We start from the raw sequence: 6,157 nt of genomic DNA on the forward strand, positions 1-6,157 counted from the left end.
GAAATATAGTTGATTTGCAATGTTGTGTTAGTTTCAAGTGTACAGCAAAGTGATTAAGTTATACATATAGATTCTCTTACATTATAGGTTATTACAAGATATTGAGTATTGTTGCCTGTGCTATACAGTAGGTCCTTGTTACTTATCTATTTTATATATAGTAGTGTATATATTTTAATCCCAATCTCCTAATTTATCCCTCTCCCCCACCCCGACATGACTTTAATAGTTGCATAGTATTCCACAATATGGATGTACTCTAATGAATTTAACCATTTCCCTATTTTTGGATATTTCTGTTGTTTCCAATTTCTTGATACTCTCAACTCTAGCCCTAGAACTTGCTAACCATGACGTTGGTCAAGTCATCCGCAGATGAGGAGAAGAAGTCATCTCACAAGGATCACGTAGAAGTGCTTTCTCAACAGTGAAAACCCTTCATAAATGTCTAGTTATGCCTCCTGTGCCAGCCCAGAGCCAGGGCAGACTCTGCCCGTCTGGCTAGAATGGATACTAAGGAAGGGTAGCTACCTCCTGGGTGGTGGGAGGCTGTGTGGGTTGGTTTTCTGCCCTTTGATGTTTCTCACTGTCACCTGCAAGGTCAGACTTGGAGGCTCAGGAGTCTTCCTGGAAGGAAGTGTGAGGATAGGTGTGACTCGCTCAGGAGCTTCTCCCAGCACGCAGGATGCAGGAGAAAATAGGTTGGAGATGCAGATGGAGATCCCTAGCAACTGGTGCACTCTCTGGGCTTGTGGGAACCTGTGGTTTTGGAAATAGAGGAGCCATGGGGGAGGTGTGGGGTCCTTGAGGTTGGATTGGTCAATGGAAGCATCTTATGCCAGCCCATGAGGTAAGCACTATTATTAATGTCCATTTTGCAGATGAGGAAACTGAGTCTCAGGTTTGGTAACTTGACCAAGGATATGCAGCTAGTGTGGGGCAAAGCCTGAGTTCTGCTTCCTAATTACCATCCCACACAAAGCAGGCTGCCATCAGTGCCCAGTGACTGCTCCTTGCATGGCCCACAGGTCCTCAGAGGAGGATGATCACCTGCACAGGGGTAAGTCAGGAAGGCTTCCTGGAGGAATGGGACTTCAGCTAGGCCCCCTACATGGGTAAGAATCATCTAGTGGCTCAACCCTGGCCACACATCAGAATCATCTGGGGGAGTCCAGGCCACCAGGCCCTACCCACAGAGATTCTGATTTCATTGTTCTGGGTTGGGGCCATCACTAGGTGCTGCTGATGTGCAGCCAGATGTGTGCATCCATGTTAAGCAGATAGAAGCAGTGTGTGTCCCTTAGGTGAGGGCAGGATGTGCAAGAGGCCAGGGCAGGAATAAGCCTATGAGGAGCCAGGACTGGGCCCTCATCTCTGGGTGGGGACAGTGTGAGGCCTGCAGGCCAGTTCAAGGGCAGGAGCCAGGAGGTCCAGTCGTCCCCTGACAGGAGGGCTTCCATTTTATTGTTTCATCTAACATCTTATCAGTCACCAAGCCAGGCCTGGGTACTGGATCGTCGAGGAGCCTGCAGCCTGCTGAGGGTGCCTGCATCCACCCCTTGGGAAGCCTCTGCGTGAGTATCCTCAGTGTGCAGGGAAATACTGGCATTTGCACTTCATGATCAGCATTTGTTCCGGCCATGGGGAGTTAGAGGCCAGTCAGTCAGGGCCCAGGCTTCTGGAACAATTCATCCATTGTCACCATATCCCGGCCACCTGGGTTTCCAGGGCCATCGACAAAGAACATCGCCCAGGACAGGCCCAGGTGCTGACGGCAGTAAGTGAGCTGCCTGGGATGCCCGCCACCGCTGCTCCTCCTGGATGTGATCCCTCAGCCTTGGTCCTCCTCCACCTCCCTCTACTGTGGGAGCCACCTTGTTCTGGTGCCTCGTTTTTCCTAGGGATTTAGCCTCCTGGAGACAAGGACTGTATATTGACTGCTCTTAGGTGAACAGCCAGGACCTGAGAACAAATCTAAAAACAAGAACACACGTAAACCTACTGAACCAGCCTCCCCACACCTGCCCTGTGGGCCCTGTGCCTTTGGCTGGTCTCACACCTTTTTTTTTGGGGGGGGGGGCGTTGCCCAAGAACAAATAAGACAACAAACACAAAACAACAGCAACAAAAACCCCACTAACTTAAAACATTTTTTAAAATTATTTTTGAGCAACAAAGGTGAGGGAAAGGAGGAAAACACAGATGTCTCTATATTCCCATCAGCGTCCTACATGCTTTTTACAGTGTGTTGTTTAATCTTCCCAACAAACCCAAGAGACTAGTATTGTTACCCACCCACCCCCATTTATACAAGAGACAACTAAGCCTCTAGGGGAGTGACATTGGCTCACTCCTGTGGCCGCGATGTCACCCCAGCCTGGCCGACTCCAGTGTCAGCCTCCACGCTCTGCTGCCACTGGTCTGTGATTCCCACAGTGAGACAGTAAATAATGCAGAGATCCCGCATCTTTGGAAACAAGTCACAGGCGAACATGGATGGGAGCTTGAGTGCCGGGGAAGAGCACGGAAGAAGTGAGGACACCTGGGATTCACCTGGTCCTGTCTCCAAACTTGGGTCAGCACCTCTCCACGAGCCTTAGTTTCCCCAGCTGTGAGATGAAGGGGTTGGGCTAGACTGCCCAGTTTTGTGATTCTGTGCCAGCGTGAAAAGGCAGGAATCCTGACAGGCTCAAAATTTTCTTGCTCTCCCTCTCACACTCCACACTTCCTCTAATTAACCCCAAGGGCTCACACATTTGCAAAGCAAAATTAACTATGCTTTAAAAAGAACGCTGGAGAAGGGCTGTGAGCCGTGGCAGCCGTCTTCCTGAAGGCTCAAAGGACTGAGTTCTTCTGTTGGTGACATTTGGAGGTGGGTAGGGCTGGGGCCACACTTTGGAGCAGGGTGTTTCCTACAGTTGGGGGAACAGGAAGGGAAAGGCAAGCGCTCTCCCCTTGAGCCTGTGCACACTGCCACCTGACAGTGAGGAGGCCGAGGAGGTCACGTGGCTGACACAGTTTCCCCAGCCCGTGGCCATGGCCAGGGCAGATGGTGATCTCAGGCCCCGCCTAGCCAGAGCCTTCTCGTGCATGATTTCATCTAAGCCTCACAACAGCCCTCATCGTCTTATGGATGAGGACACCGTCACACAACTGTCAGTGCCAAGTCCTCTCACCAGTCCCCCTTTATAGATGCTGAGGCTGAGGCACAGGAGGCAAAGGGCACAAGGCTGAGTGAGTGATGAAGGGTATCAGTAGACTGTCGGGTATTGGGGGCTCCTGGGGGCTGTGACAGTTAGCCGGGCTAAGTTAGGAGGAGAGCAGAAACATGCTAAATTAGGTGGAAGGAAACATGGATGCAGGTGGCTTCCTTCACAGAGGGTTTCCTCTGCACCAGGCCCGGTGCCGTGGGAACAGCCACGTAGGCCATCTTCTTCACTCCTCACAGAATCCAAAGAGCGTGAGGAGCTCTGGGGGCCATTGGTATCCAGAGAGATGACACGGGGTGTGGAGTAGGATGGGAGGAGGCCTCCCTGGCCCCCAGGGGAGGAGGGCCTGGCATGTAGCCTGCAGGGCCTATGCCCAGGCAACAGATCCCAAAGCCCATGGGATCCCTAGCAGTTCCTCAAACACAGGTGGGGTCAGAGGCTGCAGGATGACCCTATGTCCACTCTCCCCTTGTATAGCAACAGAACACCCTATTTCTAGCTGGGTATCTGGCTGCCCAGACAAAGGCCACACCTCCCAGCCTCCCTTGCAGCTCCACATGGTCAGGTGACTCCCTCCTGGAAAGTTGGTTGACAGTAGAAGTGACAGATGCCACTTCCTGGTGGTGGCCTTCAGGAGAAGCAGCCATGCCTCCCCCCCAACTCTTTCTGTCCCTTCTCACTTCCAGGAACACAGATACAGCAGCTCCATCTTGAGGTGACATAACCAGGGGAAGGAGCCTGGGCCCCACTCACCCCAGAGTCACTGTTCCAGCCAGTGCAGAGAAACGTAGGTGTTTATTTTGTCTAAATCATTTTTAGTCTCTGATACAAGAGCCAAATCTATATCTGAATTCTGATGGTCTCAAACTCTTTTGCCTTGACCACAGAAAGAGGTAGATTTTACAGTGGGATGTGTGTGTGTAACCAGAGCAAGGCTTCATGAAGCAATACCAACCCTTCCCATACACTCTGCATTCTAATATTTTAACTCTGTTTAGTTTTTTAAAACATGCTTATTGTTGTGCTTACTAAATTGTCATGACCTGAAGTCTGAAAAACACCATCTGGACTATCACACAGTCTGACACTTCTCCCACCAGGCCACCAGCTTTCCCACTTTTCTGTGACCACCCACCACCTCTCACTATCTGCCTCATACCACTCTTTTTTCCCTCTTTCAGTCATTTATTCAAAAAACATTTATGGAGTATCCACTGTGGGCCAGAAACCACTCTAGTGGTCATCCTGGTAAAAGTAGCAGGGAGCTGAGAGAGGGAGAGATGAATCAGTGATCAGGGGAGGCTTCCTGGTGGAGGTGGCATTTACACAGGACCTTGAAGGGCAGAGATAAATGTGGATGAGCAACACCCGGGCCCCAGCTCCACTGCAGCCTCAGTTTTAGCCTCTCCCAGCCTCCCAGTCATGAGCCTCTAGCCACTGTTCTTCCTTCCCTGCCTGAAAAGAACCCAAATCTTTCCCATGTTAGGGCCCCCATATTCTGTTTCCTCCAGCTGGAATGCTCTTCCTCTGCCTCCCCTTCTATCGCCCAGCTTCTACTCACTGCTGAATCCCCAGCAGTGATCACCTGAGCTAGCGCCTGTCTCTAGACAGGTGGTGATCAATAAATATCTGTTGAATGAATAAATTCTAATTTAGCCCTGTTCATCTATTGCTTGGACAACTGCAGCAGCCTCTATCCTGGTCTTCTAGCCCCCTCCTTTCTAGCACTGTTGGTCCATCTTGGTCACAGCTGCCATGGACACAGGGTGATTTGCTTCCTCTACATAATACCTTCAGTGGCTCCCTATTACCCACAGAGTGAAAGTCAAATTCCTTTTGACTGGCTTTGTAGAAGCCTGGTGATTTGGCCACCACACTCCTTTTGTTCCTCCTCATCTTCATTTTCCTCTCCATCTTCTGTGCCTCAGAACCTTAGTTTAGTCTGTACTTCCTGCCTGAAAATTTTCTCCATTCTCCTTCTTTACCTGGTGAACTCCTACACATCCTCCAAAACCCAACTCAAACATCATGTCTCCTTCTCACCTCCTCAGGCAGAGAGGACCAAGCTACTTCTGTTCCTCATTGGCCTTGTGTAGGCCTATATTCTGTCCTAAGACCACTGGGCTGCATCTCCTTGATTCCCTGGGTTTTCCCCTGCTGGAGTTCCTTGAGGGCATGGATCATGTCTTGTCACATGTGTATCCTTGAGTCCTGAGCCTGGCACAGGACAGGTAACCAGGATGTATATGTTAAGTAAATGAGTGACTAGATGAGTCATCTTGTCTCAGTTCAGCCTGACATCCCCCTTTAAAATATCATCACTCCTGGTGCTGTTTATCATCATTAGAGATTCACTTCTCTTCAGGTGTGTAAACAATTTTACCCTTTCCTGTAGAAACTTTCTGCAAATTGCTGCCAAGCTAAAGTGTCCCAATAATTTTATGTGGGAAACCAAAATGTCAACGTTTTATATGAAGTGCTGAAAATTAGATTTAGTTAAAAGAAACCAGTTTTTATATTTAGTTAAAATAAACAAGTTTTTATAATTTTTTTTTTTTTTTTTTTTTTTTTTTTTTTTTTTGCGGTATGCGGACCTCTCACTGCTGTGGCCTCTCCCGTTGCGGAGCACAGGCTCCGGACGCGCAGGCCTAGCGGCCATGGCTCACGGGCTTAGTTGCTCCGCGGCATGTGGGATCTTCCCGGACCAGGGCACGAACCCGTGACCCCTGCATCGGCAGGCGGATTCTCAACCACTGCACCACCAGGGAAGCCCTAATTTTTTAAATTTAGTGAATTTGGTGCATTCAGGTGTATAAATTTTTTGGCAAATTGGCCTACTTACTGCCTCCTGAACTACTCTCCCAGCTTAAATTTCAAAAGGAGCTCTAGCCCAAAGGAATGACTCTCTAAGGATGGAAATTGGTGTCTTTTGGGGTAGAGATATCACA

The sequence above is a fragment of the Kogia breviceps genome, chromosome 2, assembly GCF_026419965.1.
Source record: "Kogia breviceps isolate mKogBre1 chromosome 2, mKogBre1 haplotype 1, whole genome shotgun sequence".
NCBI lineage: Eukaryota > Metazoa > Chordata > Mammalia > Artiodactyla > Physeteridae > Kogia > Kogia breviceps.